Raw genomic sequence first — 18,682 nt, 5'->3', positions numbered from 1 at the left:
TTTAAAATTTTTAATGGGCATTTTCAGAAGAGGTGAGTCAAATGTTTTCAGCAGTAGCAGCCATATTGGAACAAATGCCTGGCCTCCTGGTATCACTAGGTATTAAAGTGTGATACTTCTTTGACCATGAGAGTAAAGAACAAGCAATCACATTTGTTTAAAGTGATTATTTGTCCTGTGCTAAGTAATACCATCTACAGGTTTTTGCAACAAATATCTACACGTGTATTGCAAACTTAGAGGCCATATGTATTTTGTATACTGTAAGACTTACTGAATAACTTTAGTGAATACAGAATTTCCCTGAAGAAGGGACACAGAGGCAGCAATCTACTTGGCAGGAGGAATGGCCTGAAGCTGTGTTTGCACAGCACTTATGTATGACTGTGAACACATGATTCATATACAACAAAAAATAACAGAAAGCTGATGGAAGTCATGGGGACCTAAAGCCTCCCATTTTCCCAGCCCCTGGTTTGACACTTCTGCTGCATCTATAACCCACTGAGAATCTGAGAAGATAAAATCAGAGAAGGAAAAATGCATTCTCAGATCTGCCAATGGCCAGTCACACAAATACAGGTTCTTGACTCCTGCCTGCCTCTGCTTCAAGCTTGGATGTATACAAGCAAGTTGATGTATAGATATGTGAAAAGATGCATGGATTAGTGGTGGGAGAGGTGAACAGGCAGGGAGGTGGATGGGAGATAGTGGCATCAGGTAGACATCTTGATGGGAGAAAATGGACTGATGATGGGTAAAAGTACGGATGGGTAGCTGACAGGGCTTTTGCTCAGTGCAGCAACCCAGGCTGCTAGCAAATAGTAATCCAATATAAATCTTAATAGTCAGAGAGATTAGTCAACTGAGTCCAAAACCAGGTTCTGGTGCAGTCTTTTTAAAACATTCCATTTTATCTACTCTGGCACCTCTAAAAGTTAAGAATTGCCTCACTGGGTCCAAGTGGCTCTGACTAATTTTTCCCATCTAGCTCTCTTCAGATATTTGGTGTGGATCAACAGCTCATGAGAAAAAAATGAGCGAGGGGATGGCAGGCCTTACTGGTAATCGATTACCCAAAGGCTTTAAGCTGGAGATACAAAATGGTGGCAGCATTTCCCAGGGCTACCCAGTGAGGCAATTATAATCTGTGGGAACAGAATGAAAACACAAACTGAAAGAAGAGGGAGTTTGTGAACAGGCTTGGCGATTTTCCCACCCCTCTCTAGGGTCTGCTGTTAGAAAACAAAATCAAAATTATGCAATACAATTCCTTCCATGCCTTTCTCTTGCTCAGAATTAAAAACCATCTACTGAAGACTTTCTCACTTCAAAACCCAGTCAGGTGCTTTCTACTATCAAGGAAGGTGCCTGAAGAATAAATTGCTCCTATCAGAAATAAAGCATTTTAGTTCTGCCACAAGCAGTGAGATCTGTGTTTGTAAGTCTCTCCAAAGGCAACTCCATTTTTGCTGCTCTCCTCTCATTTTCTTTTGATGCATAAAACCTGTAGACTGGAGCACTGTGATTGCATTCCGCTCCGGAGCAGTGTAATTGTAAATATTCATTGGAATTCAAGCTAGCTTTCCCAGGTCTCTCCTAGGGCTGTGCAGCTATGCAAACAGCAGCGGTGCCGCATTAGCTCACAGCCCGGAGGCCGCCTATTTCCCCACAGCCCCTAGGACCCTTTCTGTAGAGCGAGCACATGCAGAGAAACTGGCCCTTAAACACCATTTCAGTCTACCATTTCACTTGTTTTTCCTTTTCTCCCCATGACTGCTGATCCTCAGTAATTCTGCTGTCAGTCCCAAATATGAATTAAAAAGAGAATCATGTCCTTGACTAAAAGCCTGTAGTCTGAATGCTCTTGCTGTGTATGTGCTCAATCTATTTAGGAGATTAAACAGATTCCAGCCATTCCACGAACACACACACACACACACACACACACACACACACACACACACACACAGAGGAATATACATATGCAGCAACTCTAGATGAAAAACTAGGATAGCTACCTACTCTTGAGCAGTAGTATTGTGAGCTAGCATAGCATTTGGTTATTCTATCTTATTTTCAATTTGAAACCTGCAGGAATAAAAAATAAATTAATATAGGATTGGGAATATCATATTAATTATGATGACCCTACAATAAAGAGTTTACATAGACCTGAAGGAAACTGTGTTTGACATGCTGATTTAATCTCAGGAAAGTACCTGTAAGGCTGAAGTTGAAGGTCCAAGCCAGGCTCCCTGGACCACTCTTTGATATATCTTCTGAATGCTAGATGATTAGATTCCAACAGAATTCAGGGCACCTGCAATATTAACTTCAAAATAATCCAAGGAAGAAATCGATACATAGAAAAATGACCTATACAAACCAATTTATAGAGTTTCAAAAAAAGGTGAAAGAGATATGTTATTAATGTTGAAACATTTCAATGAAAAGTAAGTCCAGATTGAAATTATTTGGGCCTGGCCAACAGAACATTTAGATTTAATGATGAAAGTGAAAAATTACTTTAAGTGACAAAAATATAGGAATGGTCAAAATTTCATACATAAAAGGAAACTTATTTTAATTTGATTTAACCAGGTAAGTTCACAAGTAAAAGGCACTCTGCTACGCATGGAGTTGGGGAGGGAATACAAAGATAAGTGATATACGTGTCCTATGTCTGGAGGGGTTTTGAATTTAGCAGCAGAAAGAAGATAAATAGAAATAGCTATGCTATAAAAGGGGCAAAATACTGTGTTACCAGGGGATTACACGCAACTTCTTGGCAGAGGTGAAAATCAACCAAACTCTGGAACAGTGGAAGGATTTTGACCTATGGAACAGGGTGGAGGACGAAGTCCATCTCTAGGTAGAGGGAGAAGTGTTACGGGTTGAACTGTGTCCCCCAGAAAGATATGCTGAAGTTCTACCAGAATCCGTGTGTCTTAGTCACACTCTATAAGTGCACTTATAAGACAATACCATGGCTGGAGTGGCTCATAAAAATTAGAAATTTATTTTTACAATTCTAGAGGCTGGAAGTCCAAGATCAGGATACCAGCATGGTCGAGTTCTGGTGAGGGCCTTCTTCTGAGTTGCTGACTACCATCTTGGCGTATCCTCACAAGTGGAAAGAGGTCAAGGAGCTCTCTGGGGTGTCTTTGATGAGGACACCAATTCCATCATGAGGACTCTACTCTCATGATCTAATTACCTCCCCAAAGCTCCACTTCCTTATACCATCACATTGGGGGTTAGAATTTTAACATAAAAATTTTGATGGGGACACAAACATTCAGTGCATACAGAGTGTGACATCATTTGGGAATTGGGTTTGCATATGTAACCTAGTTAAGATGAAGTCATACTGGATTAGAGCTGGTTTCCTTAAAAGAAAAGGGAAATTTAGACACAGATATCCAGGAGAGAAGGCCATTACAAGATGGAGGCAGAGACTGGAATGATGCATTCACAAGCCAAGGAGCGTCTAGGTCTGCAGCAATGCCAGAAGTTAGAAGAGGCAAGAAAGGGTTCTTACCCTAGGGCCTTCAAAGAGAAGATGGCCCTGCTGACACCTTGATTTTGGACTTCAAGCCTCCAGAACTGGGCAAGGCTACATTTCTGTTGCTTTAAACCATCCAATTTGTGGCATTTTGTTACAGCAGCCTTAGGAAACTAATGCAAGGGGAAAAAAGATGAGGCTTAGAGGTAGGAAGTATGGGACTTATTCTGAAAGGTGAAATTTGGATTGGCTGGAGAGCAGTATGTGTAAACACCAATTATAGAGATTATGTCTGGGAAAAAAAGGGCCCAGGTGGTGGCATTTGGGGCTTTTATCTGCAGCATATAAAGCAATATTAGGAGAGAGAGTAATGGAAGATTCAGGACATTGCTGGAAGAATAGACAGGAAGAAGTAGGAGCAGGTAGCAGGTTGCTGTGATATTTGAGACAAGAGGTGGCATGCTGGGCAGTGGCAGTGCTCATGGAAAGAAAGAAAGTGATAGATTTGACAGGGGTGGAGATAAGGGTTGATAGAACCTGGAGACTGGTTAGGTGAAGAAGGCACAAATATAATTTTTACTTTCGAGTCTGGGGGATGGGATGGGAGGATAGAGATGCCATTATCAGAAACAGGAAACCCAGGGGGTAGAATTGGTTTGGGAGAATATGTTGAGGAAAAAAGTCTAGTTTTTAGTAAATGTTTATGTCCAGCAGAATGCTGGAAATGCGGACCTACAGTATTTGTTGGGTTAGAAATATAGATCTGGAGGCCAGGACATGGTCAAGGGCCTGGAAATGGTTGCAATCACCACAAGAGTTGAGTGATCATAAATGGAAGAGTTGAACACTGGGGGAGCTCCTCTATTTAGGGGGTGACAGAAGGACGAGGCAAACACAAATTAGAGATGCAAGACGGTAGCCAAGATCAATCCAAGTCAAGGAAGCCAAGGATGTGTTTTATGAAGGAGAGGGTGATCAATGACATAAAATGCTGCAAAGAGATTGGGGAGGACAAGGACTCAGGAGAAGTCATCAGATATAGGGATTAGAATGTCAATAGTAATTTATGAGAGGATAATTTCAAATTAGTGGTATGAGAGGTCACTTTAAAAGGGTTTAGAAATGATTAAGAGTAAGAGAGGCTAATATGCATGGATTATTCTTTTGGCAGGTTTGGTAATGAAAAGAAGGAGAAAGATGAGCTTTTTGTTGTTCATGTTGTTTTATGGTAGAAAAATATGCAAGTATACTAACATGTAAAAGAGAAGAAACCAGAAATTTGGGAGATTTCTAAAAAACAAAACAGAATGGGATAACTGATGGAACAGAGCTCTGGAAGGAACAGAGATAGATTTCAACTAAGGAGCAAATTAGCTTTGGAAAGCAAATGGGGCAGTTTCCTTTCTGGCACAGTCAAGGAAATAATAGGAGGGGTTGTAAATCACTTGGATGTGGAAGGGGGAAGTTGAAGTTCATGTTAGAAAGTCTCATCTCAGTAAAGCAGAAAGCAGGTCAACTTGGGAGAGATGTGTATGGGATGGGAAAGATGATATCTTTGGGGAATATGACTGAGACTAAATATAAGGATTGCTAACAGGCCTACTTGAGGTGGTAGCAATAGTGCTAATGGATAAACTTAATTTTAATTGACAAGACGTAACTTTCTACAACAAGGTCTACCAGCTTGGGAGAGGCATGCAGGTAGAAAAGCAGATGATGATGAGAGTCTACTGCTGGTTATAGGCCTAATTTTCTCTTTAATCCAAATCTATCTTTCTTCCTTCCAGAGGAAGCTCAAAATACAAGGGACCTCAGGGCATAGTAAAGGCTAGGTTAGAACAGGCATTTGAAAGTCTTTTTGGGTCTGTTCCTTGCCCTTCAAAGTAACCTAAAAGTAGTGAAAGAATAAAGAAAAAAGTGTAGGTAAAGGATAAAAATCATGTTCCTTTCTTCCTTCTTTTAATTTATTCATTCAGCATACAAATAATTTGCTGAATGCCCTTCCATGCCATGTCATGGGAAAGGAAGGCTGGGCATCAGGTCTGTAAGATTAGGCTGCTTACCCTTCAGTGTATGAAATAACAGGAACAGTACACACTCAGCTTGCATTATCTACCAGGAACTGCTGGGTAAGTGCCTGTCCACATATTAGCAATATTAACCTACAAAAGTAGGAAAAATACTATGCTCTATTTTGCCAGTGACGACACTGACTCCAGGGGAAGTTAAGTGACTTGTCAAGGTCACATAGGTAATTGGCAACATAGCTGGGGTTTTAGTAAGTCTGGCTCTTGAGTCTGTTCTCTTATTTTTTTTTTTTTTTCTTTGAGACAGAGTCTCACTCTATCACCCAGACTGGAGTACAGTGGCACGATCCTGGCTCACTGCAGCCTCCACCTCCTGGGTTCAAGTGATTCTCCTGTTTAAGCCTCCTGAGTAGCTGAGATTACAGGCGTGCTCCACCAAGCCTGGTTAATTTTTGTATTTTTAGTAGAGATGGGGTTTCACCATATTGGCCAGGATTGTCTCAATCTCTTGTCCTCGTGATCTGTCCGCCTTGGCCTTCCAACGTGCTGCCACCATGCCCAGCCAAGAGTCTGTTCTCTTAATCACTATACTATATGAACTGAAAAGGTTATAAAATGGGTTATAAGTAGGATGATTACATATATATATGTATATATTATATATAATATACATATATATTATATGTATTATAATATATATATATTTGAGATGGAGTCTTGCTCAGTTGCCTGGGCTGGAGTGCAATGGCATGATCTGGGCTCACTGCAGCCTCCACTTCCCAGGTTCAAGTGATTCTCCTGCCTCAGCCTCCTGAGTAGCTAGGATTACAGGCATGCACCACCACACCTGGCTAATTTTTTGTATTTTTAATAGAGAAGGGATTTTGCCATGTTGGCCAGGCTGGTCTCGAGCTCTTGATCTCAGGTAATCCACCCTCCTTGGCCTCCCAAAGTGCTGGGATTACAGTGTGAGCCACCGGGCCCAGCTGATGATTACATATTCTAAGATGGTCCAGTTTATGCCTGTCATCCCAGTAAAAGTATTCATTGTATACTCTTATAGTAAAAAGTTTGTAGGAGAAATTATATAGCTACTTTAGTTATAAGAGAAACTGATCAGCCATGGGGCTCTTCTTCAAACTCTTCATTGTTGGCTCACGTGATGTATAGAGACGAAGAACTATAACGCATTTAAGAAAAATAAATGAAATGGCCCGGCCTTTCTATGATATACAGCCTCAAGACCCAGAAGAGCCAGCTTCTTTGATCCCCTTGGTAAGATCACAGCCCCTTCCCCAACCTACATACTATTAAGCACTTCAATCCTACTGGTTTTAATGAAAGGAGAAACACAGAAAGGCACATTCTCTAAGCTGCCACCAAATGAGTTCTGCACACCCATTCTTTAAGCAGTGATGGAAATGGAATGCACAAAACCCTACAGCAAATCTGTCTACCCATCTCTCTCTTCCTCATCTCCTTTCCTTATCTCTACTCTCAGGTCAGCACTCCACTATTCACACCAAAGCTCAGGCATAATAACTTCATGTCATACAGATGTACAGCCTCCGCCAAAGCTGGTATTGGGCTAACACCAGACCGTTTGCAGCAATTCTGGCTGTTTTGTGGCTGTTGGTAATGTCTTCATTTCCTGAACTCTTTCTCCTTATTGTTTTTAGGCTCCAGTGGGAGGCAGGGAAATTGGTACTAGCGACGTGGCTCTGGTTCCCTACCAGAAAAGTTGTGCTCTTGTTGCCAAATTAGCCCCCTTGGAAGATTTAAAGATGTACACTCAACTCCCTGTGGATGATTTTAAAAATGTATCACTAATGCTTACTGATGATGGGCACTTATACAACATTGTGATTTGGCTCTTACTCTAATAATACTATTTTAAATGCTGTAACGTGCAAAAATGATGGTAATGCTTAGGCCAGAGTAAGCAGAAAACCAACTCAGCAAACCGAACAGAAGACATTCATCCTGGTTTTTCAATATCCTGCCAAGTGACCTCTGTTTTGTGTGGCTTTATTATTCTCTGAGGTTTTAATATGCTGGTCCACAGAATTCTCTTATTATTTCCTTCACTGCTTTTCTATCGTCTCCTCTGTCTGCCCTGGATCCTCTGTTTTTCCTTCCTCTGAATTCAGTCTTGCAGTGAGTTTATGCATTCATAGTGATTTCAACTATAATTTATATCACAAATGGTTCCAAATATACATCTGAGCTGCCTGAAGGGCATTTTACTCTTTCTCTCTTCCTTCCTTGGTAAGCTCGTCCTCTAATATGATTTCAATAATGGCTAACATTTATCACGTCTCAGGTATGGAGTTAATGCTTGGAACCCTACAAGCAGTGGCGCTTATTATTATCATCTTTGTCCTCCAGAGAAGGATCTAGTAAGTGGTATAACTGAGATTTGACCCCAGACAGATTTGCTTCACAACCTGTGTTCTGGAGCACCACATTGTGATGCCTCCTCACATTCAGACACTTGCTCGGTACCTTCTGACTAGACTATCCCAATAACTCCTTAGTGCTCTGTCTGGCACCAAGCAGAGCTCAATACCATTTTTCGCATGGAAGATTTGCTTTCCTCCCTATTGATCACATTTAAAGTCCTCTGTTGGACCTCCAAAGTTTTCCACTGACTTCTCTGTCACCCAAGCCCATCTAGACTGGGTATTCCTGTTAAGGATATTTGTGTGCCATGCAAAATGTGTTTCACTTAGTGTTTCACTTTCTTAGGGTACTTCCTGTACCTAAAACGCTCTTCCTATCTACTTTATGGGAAACTTCTTACCTCTTCTTTCAGGATTTATCTGTTTTAGAAAACCTCTAACTAACTATAAGTGTAAGGGTAAATGACATATCGTCAGTGATGTTGTCTTCTATTTCTTTCTATGTCCTACAAGAGTCTAGTAATATTTATCATTCATTGGATATGCAATAAAGATTGTTAATGTGCTGATATAACCATCCTAACCAACACTAGAAAGAAACCCACATGTGGCTGAGAGACACGACTTAATAATTACTAGAGGCCAAAGTGTATGTTTTCACCTACAGTGGGGTAAGGAGAGGAATAGAGCTTCTGTATTGTTTCTAAGCCAGCTTGCATTCAAATCTATTCCCCACTTTCCCTTGTTCTGCTCTGTGTGTCTGGGATCTGATCCTCTGAAGGCTGCATTTCTAGGCTCACGAGTCAATTGGCTTCCAGATAGGTTCAGGCAATGGAAGGAGCTGAAGGGAGAATGGAGTGTGGGAGGGAGAAACTAGGTACATCTCTGCCTCTCACTCTGTTTTGGGATAGGACCCCAGCCCCAGCTGTGTCTCCTCTGTAGCTCCAGCTCTCTCACACTGGCCTTCTTCCATGATTCCAGTTTCTATGAGATGACCCTCGCCTCTGGGCTCTGCCACTTCCTTGCTTTGTCTCTGCAGCCTAGGGAGGGTAGTGGCTTCCTGCTATTGTTAACCTCACCACTCCCATTGGCTTCTCAGCTTCTCCCTATAATTTCCTGCATTAAATTCCCTCTGTTGTAATTTTGTGAAAACCTAAAAGAACAAGCAACCTTTTATTATTAATAATAATAATTATTATCCCAAGAGAATTATAGACTAACTTCTGCTAAAACAAAATCCCTGTCAAGCTATGATTGCTTTCTGTCCTCTGGCTGTCTGACTAGGAGATGAGATCCAGCCACATGCAGAAAGTTTACAGATAAAGAGATGAAGTGACATGGCTATCGCAATGGCATTAACCCTCTAAGAGTACTGACGTAGCAAGTTTCAAACTCACAAATCTTCAACTCTTGAAGTTCTCCAGTATAAAGATGAATTGAATAATACAAATACAATAGCTTTGTAAGTAGTAAGACTAAAAAAACAGAAAAAGGAGAAATTATTTTATAATTTCATAGGTAGATGAGACTAAGTCAACCTACAGATTATGAACTTATCTTATTATTTTATTGGTTTATTTAAAGGGACTAGTTTAATAGTTAACATCAAGTGGGTAGGTTCACATTACTAAAGGAAATGGTGCGAACACTTTTAGCCTCAATCTAAATTCCAAGATAAAGGCTGTCCCTAAAATAAGCCATAAATCCATCATATGCCAACCCAGTAAGAACCATCTGGTGAACACACAGGATAGGCATCTTCTGTGTTTGAGGGCATCCTAGCTGTGCCATACACCTAGAGCATCCACCTGCCCTGGCCCAACTCTTTTCAACTGCATTCTCTTGAAAGATCTTTGGAAGTATTTTTAGATAAGGCTTTGCAGTTCCTGTCTGGACATAACTTCTTTGATATGGAATAAAATAAATAATCAACTAAACCACCTGTACATTTGGCCACTTTATAAATATTCATTGATTTTGCCCTCTGTGCCTACATACCTAAAATGAGAAAAACTATCTCTGGAAGACACTACTGATTGGTTACCCCAAAGCCATTCCTAACCCCTTGACTTTTGTAGCTTTCCCACATAGAGGCTGGAGTGGTAAATACTTGCCTTCCCAGCTGCATGGGACATGAGGGTGGCTTTGGGATTCATCTGGCTGTGAGATATGAGCAGATGTCTGCTGGAGGGGTGGGATGGGACTTCTGGGGAAGCTGCTCATTTCCACGTAGAAAGATACAGGCACAGAGGGCATGATTTTTCTACCTTTTTCACCTTTTTTCTTTCTTTGGGCACACACATCATGGCTGATGCCATAGCACTCATCTTGTAATATGAAGAAAAAGTCAAGAATCTCGGCATCTTTGGCTCTGACATCATAGATAGTAAAGAACTGGTTCTTTGATGACATTTTTGAGTATGGAAACAATGCCATCTAGACCTGTTTGAGGGAAATAAAGCCTATTTGTTTAGCTTACTTTTTTTTTCTCTTTGAGAGACTGGGTCTCACTCTGTCACCCCGGCTGGAGTGGACTGGCACAATCATAGCTCATCATAACCTTGACTTCCTAGTGATCCTCCTACCTTGCTAGGCTATAGCTGGGTGTGGTGGTGTGTACCTGGAGTCCTAGCTACTTGGGAGGATGAGGAGGGAAGATCACTAGGCGGTCAAGTACTGATTTCTAGGTAGAAAGATAGAGGCACTAAATCATTGATTCAGCCCATTAGCATTTGACTTTCTAGTGATCCTCCTGCCTCAGCCTCCTGAGTAGATAGGACTAAGGTACACACCATCCCCCCAACCAGCGATAGCCTGGTATTGTTTCTATTCCTTGCAGCTGAATGGAATCCTAACTGGTTGAAAAGACAAATTTACACTTATTACAAATGTGTCACATTATATTATAATTGCTGGCTCTAGATGTAGTTTATAATAAACTCTTGATTGTGGTCTATGCTTTTATATGGATTTCTCATCTCTTATCTTTGCTTCAGGTTGATAATCTTAATAGAGGTGAGCAGATTTTTTCTCTACGGGGTCAGATAGTTAATATTTTAGATTTCACGGGCCAATCTCTGTTACAGTCACTCAACTCTGCTATTGTAGTGTGGAAGCAGCCCCAGACAATATATAAATGGTGGATGTGGCTGAGTTCCAGGAAAACTTTATGTACAAAGAAAGGCAGTTGGTCCATGTGCCAGAGTTTGTCAACCCTTGATCTTAGTAAAGCCCACCTGCAAATTAGGAGGCAAGAAGTAATGTTTATTTCTCCTTTTAAGGGAGATAAAAATCCTGATTTAGTTTTCTGAGAGTTGGAGGCCCTTTCCATCAGCTTCCCCACAGCCCCAGCTCTCATTCCCCAAAGCAGTAAGAACAGAGTTCTCAGCCTCTACATTGATGATTTATCCCGGTCACAGAAGGGACACCCGGCTAACTGAGGTTAACAGCTTTCTCGGTTTCATTTCAAAAAGACATTAGCATGGAGGCTCAATGAAATGCTGATATGCCAAATACTGATTCATTCACCTGCAGAGTTCGCTATAAGGCAGGGACCTATTTGACAGGCAGGGCTGAGCTCCCAGCCTTTTCCTAAAGGGCAATCCCATAATTCATCTCCCAGTGCTAAATTATACCTGACACTTCACTGAAGGCTTCAGGTGCACTCACCCAACTGCAATAAGACTAATGCAGAAGAAGAGGGTTGGAAATGACAAAAATATTTTTTGAAAATAACACAACTAATTCAATTGTGGGTGGAAATATCTATTGTGTAAAATATTCCCAGCAGAATACACACATTTGTTTTTGTGTTACGGGCAGGTCTTTTCTCTGGCAATGGGGGATCTCTATGCTGCACATCACTACCTGAGCTACATGCCCCATGACCTGTCTTTTGACTTGGCCTAGTCACTAAAGAAGCTCCAAGCTTTTCCATAATCTGGGCCTTCCCTACTCTAGTCTCCTTCCAAATTTTCACGCAAGTCTGTTCAAAAGCTGCAGTCATGCGCTCACTGCTCCTCTACGGAATTCTCTGTGGAGAGATTTGGGAATAGGCATAGGGGAAGCAGAAGATCTGTCGTCTACCTTAAGCAAAGCAGTCAAATGCTTTAGCATGGTGCTTAACTTGTTATCAGGCCCCAGGGATGCTTTGGTAAAAGAGAAGTAAAAACAAAACAAAACAAACAAAAATCTTGACAAGTGAAGCCATCTAACTTCCTAATGACCCCATCCAGGACTTTCTTTCATTTTTTAGTGGGTGCAGGGAGTTGCGCTGGTCATTTATCTGATGACATGTGAAGTGAGCACATGAGGCTTTAGCCTGGCCAAAGCTCACTAGAACTTTGGAGGGATGAGGTGAGATGCTTTCTCTGTAACTCAGGAAGTCTCCATTGAGTATGTGCTAGGTGTCGAGGAGACTGCTGTGAACAGGCAGACACAGAGATCTTCTCTCATGGAGCCTCAGGTCTCACTTGGGAGACCTGAGCTTAAAAAGAGCTAAGATGGGCTGGGCGTGGTGGCTCACACCTGTAATCCCAGAACCTTGGGAGGCCAAGGCGGGTGGATCACATGGTCAGGAGATCGAGACCATCCTGGCCATGGTGAAACCCTGTCTGTACCAAATTACAAAAAATTAGCTGGGCATGGTGGTGCTGCCTGTAGTCCCAGCAACTTAGGAGGCTGAGGTAGGGGAATCACTTGAACCAGCAGATGGAGATTGCAGCGAGCTGAGATCATGCCACTGCACTCCAGCCTGGTGACAGAGCAAGACTATGTCTAAAAAAAAAAAAAAAAAAAAAAAAAAAGCTAAAGCTAAGATAATCTACTTGCTGGGCAGTGTCCAGCACCTCTTAGGTGCTTAATAACTGTTGAATGAAGAAATTGTAAATAGGGTAAAAGTAAAAGAACTAAACATTATTAAGTGCCTTCTCTGTCCCAGATTCTATGCTAGGTCTTTTCCATTACATTATCTAATTCAGCACAAAATGAACAGTTAAAGTCAAGGCCAGACCCTGGTACATGGCTTCTGAGACAGCCTCTTTCATGGCATACACATAAGAAATAGTGTTGCTTAGTGGAAAGACTCCAACACTAGGTGTCCATAAAATCTGAGCTTAGTAACAACTCTGAAATTACTAAAGGTATAGTCTTGGGTAAGTATTTGTCCCGTCTGAGCCTCAGTTTCCACATCCATAATTCAGGGATGATGATATCTCCCTCACAAGGTGGCCATGAGGAATGGATGAGATGGTGAATGTGAAATGGCTTTGATTATAAATAAGATCCTGCTCTTTGTAAAAGGAAAAGCATATTTTACCCATACACTTTTTAAGGGTTCATATTGCTTCTAAACAATTAAATTTTTCATGATTTCAATAATTCTAACAAAAAAATCAGAAACAATATTAAGGTTGACCTGGCAGTTATCAAAATGGTATTTGGAGACATTGTATCAGAAAGATTCCTATAATAAGCCAAGATTCACTTAAGATGATTATTTGCCCTGCCTTCATCACATATTTAGGGGAATTACTAATACTCCAATAGTTACTCACGTAAGTAGACATTAAATTCTTTCTTTATAAATCAATTATCTTTGCTCCTTCAGCATTTCTATGAGTTTCTTTGGATGGATTAAAATTTTGGAGCAACACAGGAGCACAGCCTCCCAAGCAGCTGGGATTACAGGCACCCACCACCATATCTAGCTTATTTCTGTATTTCTAGTAGAGACAGGGTTTCACCATGTTGGTCAGGCTGGCTTCGAACTCCTGACCTCAGGTGATCCACCTGCCTTGGCCTCCCAAAATGCTGGGATTACAGGTGTGAGCCACCATGCCAGGCTTCTTTTTTTTAATTAAATTTTTTTTTTGTAGAGATGAGGGGTCTTCCTATGTTGCCCAGGCTGGTCTCATACTCCTGGGTTAAAGCAATCCTCTCACCTTGGCTTCCCAAAGTGCTGGGATTACAGGCATGAGCTGCTGTGTCTGGCCTCAGATTCTAACTAAATGAAGAACAAACCTATTTAATGACAGCATGAGTAGTAGTTGTTGTTGTTTTGAGACAGAGTCTCACTCTGTCACCCAAGCTGGAGTGCAATGTTATGATCTTGGATTGCTGCAACTTCTGCCTCCTAGGCTCAAGCCATACTCCTGCCTCAGCCTCCCCAAGTGGCTAGGCGATAGGTGCACATCAGCACTCCCATCTAATTTCTGTATTTTTGTAGAGACAGAGATTTGCCATATTGCCCAGGCTGGTCTTGAACTCCTGGGCTCAAGTGATCCTCCCACCTTGGACTTCCAAAGTGCTGGGATTACAGGCATGAGCCACTGTGCCTAGCTGACAGCATGATTTTAAGAGCACTTTCCCCAATCAGTGTTTTAATTATTAAAATGAAAATTGTATATAACTCTTTTTCTAGTAATTATTTGTTCTTCTTTTAGTCATCTAAAGAGGTGAAGTATTGCTTATATTTAATTTTATTCTCTACTTTTATTAACTTTTTTGTGCTCTAAGTGTGCCTTGGTTATTTTGTGCTCTAACCGTGCGTTGGGTTTTTTTTGTGCTCTAACTGTGCCTTGGTTTGTGACACTTCCCATGTCAAGATTTGTGAATTCTGTACTTTCATTTTCCTTCCCCCAGATCATTAGTGAAGTGGTTATGTGAAGCCAAAGTGGGCACGAGTCCTTATGAATGCAGTGGACACTGTCTCTTATCTAAATGTGAGGGACCGACATTTGTCACTGCTCTTTGTTTATGGTCCTTCAGCCAATTTTCAATCTATGTGACCATGCACATATTCTACCCAATTTGAATTAATTTTGCAAGTGGAAATTCATGGAGTAGTGTATCAAATGCTTTAGTAAAATCCATATATATTACCTCTAGTGCATTCCCTTCATCCATTAATCTCGTAATGCGATTTAAAAGAGTGATCACATTTGTCTGGAATGATTTGTCCTTTATCCATCCGCAAAGCTGCCTCCTGCTCTTGGCTCCATTATCCTCTCCATTCTTTCAGTTTTTCCCTCTTTACATCTGATTCATTATACTATTAGACACAGGGGTTATATTTTAATAGATGATAATTACTGGTAACACCTTTCTTTCTGTTTAGAAAATATTCAAGGTTTTCAAGTAATCTTTAAAATGTGGGTTATTGAAAATGTCTACTGACTGTTAAATTTTCAAGCAAATTGCTTTAATACAATCTCTTTACTTCAAGCAATGATTCTGAAAACATTTTCCCAGGCATTATTTTCTTTTAAAATAAGTTTTGTTGTGAACTATGATATAGTATTTAAGCTATCTTTCCTGTTCTGTTTGTTTGAACTGTTTTTCCAGAGCCTTATTTCCCCTTCTGCCTGGAAAAGATGTGTAGTATATTATGTAAATTAAGGGTGATAATAAGTATGAAATTGTTGCTATAATATTAACATCAAATCCACTATGAATGACTATTTATTTGCAAAAAATCCTTAGCAGATATTTCTCTATATGTATTAGATGAATTGGCCTGCCCTCTAAGCACATTTCTAAATACTTTTAGTTTTGGGTAGATTCTTTTTCTGAAGAGCTCAAATGTTATATACCAAATCAGTAAATTTAGGGTAATAGCTAATTCAAAATATAAGATGCTTTCAAAAGAGGAGGGAGAGCAGGAATGAAAGGAATAATATAACATAGGAGAAGAATGATAAAATCAGAGATGCAGGTATGTAAGAGGTAACAGAGCATGCAATAAATTGTGGATCTTTAGAAACCTAACTACAGGAATATCACTTAAGGTGCTGTGGGGCTTTCTTTCAAAAGATGTAGAGGCTCAAATATAGACTAATTCCTTGACTCACAGTTCCAATGCAAGGTGACCTCTCCTCATCTGTCATTGTAATCATTGTCCAGCTTTTCTTCTGTGTTCCACCAACACTCCATTTAGGAAAGTTAGTAGGAAGGAGGACTCAGAATACTGTTTTTCAACTTGCTGCCCAGTAGGTAAAGGGTGGTAAGTGCTGAACCAAGGCCCAGAAGGATATTTTAGCATTTGCTCCCTGGATACTTGCCAAGGACCCTGATAAGATATCACTTACAGAATACATGCAGTGAGAATGGGTCAATGCCTTATTAAATGATGGGGTGAAATAAACTTTGTTCAAGTCAAGATCTTAGAACTTCACATATTAAATCAGATTCAATTTAGTAACTTGAATTTCTGAGGGTGACTAGTATATTTCAAGAGGATAGTCTGTAGGGGTTTATTGAATGCCATTGAAATGCTAATCAAAGACTTAGTTCAACCTGTGCTCATACATTAGAGCATTGAATAGAAGACAGCTATTTGACAATAAAAATGGCTATACATTTTTTCCAATTTTATCTCCATTTGGATCTCTACCTTCTTTCTTCTGTAATAAACAAGTTCACTGTAGATCAAAAATCAACTTGTACCCAATAAATATTCAGCCTCACATTGATATGTGAATGTCCATTCATTTGGGTAGGAATGGCAAGTATTTATTACTGGGAATGAAAGATGCATACAAAATTAAGTGAATTTGCATGAATAAGTCCCCATGTTCATGTGACAATAATATGAAGAAGTTGAGTTATATTTGAAAATATACCTTGCTGCATATAAGCATCAATGCTTATTCTACATAAAGCATCTGTGCTGAGAACTTAGGAGGTTTTTATTGCTAGTGTTCTATTTTTTAAGGTAATATTAACAATCATTTTCAAATACATTGAGTTCTAGGGAGAACATACACATTGTGTATGTAATTATGAACTACAGTTTAGCATTTATAATAGAAGGAAATGCTAAACTGTAAATGCTAAACTGTAGTTCAATATTAATGAAACTAAAGGTGGATTCTTTTTTCAGCTACGCTGTCGCCGCTGTCACTGAGGCCGATTACAAAGCCGCTAACTCAAAACATGAGCAGTTCTGGAGGTACTCGGAGAAGTCAGGGGTGCTAGACACGCTGACCAAGGTGTTGATAGCCTTATATGAAGAACCAAAGAAACCGAACAGTGCTTTGGATTTTTTAAAGCATCACTTAGGGGCTGCTACCCCAGAAAATCCAGAAATAGAGCTGCTTCGCCTAGAACCACTCAAAATGAAACAGAAATATGAAGCTATTGCAGAAGAAAATAAAAAACTGAAAGCAAAGCTTTCTCAGTATGAACCACCTCAGGAGGAGAAGCATGCTGAATAGGATTCTTCTCAGTTGAAAAGACCAAAAAAATGGTTTTGTATGACTTGAATACTTTGTATAGTATATAATCTTTCCTGAACAGATGCTATAGAACTCTTTTAATATGTTTAATTCACCTATCACATTCTATTATAAACGTATAGAATCATCAATAAAAACTCAATATAACTTTCTTTGGGTCTTAAAACAGGGGAATCCAAAGTAAATCCTGAAACAATCCTAAGCACAGCTATCTAACTCATTACCTTAAAAGACATTCTGTTTATTAGTCTGATCAGGAATGATGGCACTGGTTGTATTTTAACCGAGGCAGTTTAGCATGGAGCTAGTCCTTGGTGTAGTTCAGGATATGAACACAGGTACAGTCATTCTTTGAAGGTGACACTGTTGTGTATATTTCCTATAGGCAGATGGAGAGATCTGTGTGACAGAAGATGCTTTTGTACGGATTCCCATGAATCTTCTGCTCCTGTTTGTGTAACATGAAACAAATAACTCCTCTTTGCCACCATTTTGCCTTAGATAACTCTGTGTGTGCCAGTTTGAACTCTGATACCATATTTTCCTTCTATGCAATCATGCCTTGTCTGATAATCTTGCATTGCTTTGCTCTGAGCTTTAGTGGGTCCTAGTTGCACATTGGCCTTTCTGTGCTGTTTTTCAATTTGCCTGATAATAGCAGTTACCCTGATTGTAATTTTTTTAAACTTTAAACAGGATCACACTGTACCCCCTGCCTGCCTTATTTGCCTATTGAGCACAGAACAGAGGCAATATACCATTCTGGGTTCACACACAAGCTGGGATGCGAAGAGGAATGAGCCATATATTGTGGAAAATTATAGTTTGTAGGTATAATTATATAGTTCTTTTTTCCATCAAAGTATTTTTCTAGCCTTGAATTCATTTTATCTTCATTATCCCTGTGAAGTAGGTGGGGCAAGTATGAGGGGAAGTTGGGTGCTGTATTTTTAGGTCAAAGATTGATGTTAATACAAATTACTCACTAATTGGAGAACCTTGGGCATATCAGTGAGCTGCTCTGAGATTTACTGTCTTCATCTGTTTCATGAGAAGAATATCCATGATGGCTGCCTCACAGGGTTGTTATGAGGGTCAAATGAGAATGTATGTGAAAGATTTGTACATGGTAAAGCACTACATTCTTGTTTGTTAGTCCTTTTTCCTTTCTTTGGGCATACCTACAGTCTTCATGTTTTGTTTTGTTGATCACTTATTTTCCTTACTGATAGACCATCTTTGTATAGATGTATTCAAATTTCATGTATTCTCTTCCTGTTGTTAGAGAACCTATGTTTGGTCAAAATGCCCATAGAAAACAAAATGATCCAATGAAAACTGGTTTAACTAGCAAAAGCCTTGGCGCCTGTTGGAAACTATGACCAAGTCAATTATAAGAGCATTTAAATCAGTTGTGTTAGTAGGAATGTGGCAATGGCCAGTGCCTCTTCTAGTCACAAGTTTGTTTTCAGAATGGGGCCAGATACTATAGGAAGAACATTCGCTTGA

General features: G+C 40.1%; 1 pseudogene across 1 annotated transcript; it reads left to right on the top strand.

The window, feature by feature from the left end:
* The first annotated feature begins 1,048 nt into the window (after nt 1–1,048).
* LOC116555838 lies at nt 1,049–18,328 on the top strand (annotated as a pseudogene). Its single transcript, XR_004270696.1, has 3 exons — nt 1,049–1,132; nt 7,215–7,321; nt 16,819–18,328. The product of XR_004270696.1 is annotated as a c-Myc-binding protein pseudogene (transcript).
* Nucleotides 18,329–18,682: the final 354 nt, after the last annotated feature.

This window comes from Sapajus apella, unplaced genomic scaffold (assembly GCF_009761245.1).
Source record: "Sapajus apella isolate SASKATOON/1434 unplaced genomic scaffold, GSC_monkey_1.0 scaffold15, whole genome shotgun sequence".
Classification (NCBI taxonomy): Eukaryota; Metazoa; Chordata; class Mammalia; order Primates; family Cebidae; genus Sapajus; species Sapajus apella.
Note: the sequence above shows the minus strand (reverse complement) of the source record. Positions and strands in the feature narration are given on the sequence as shown.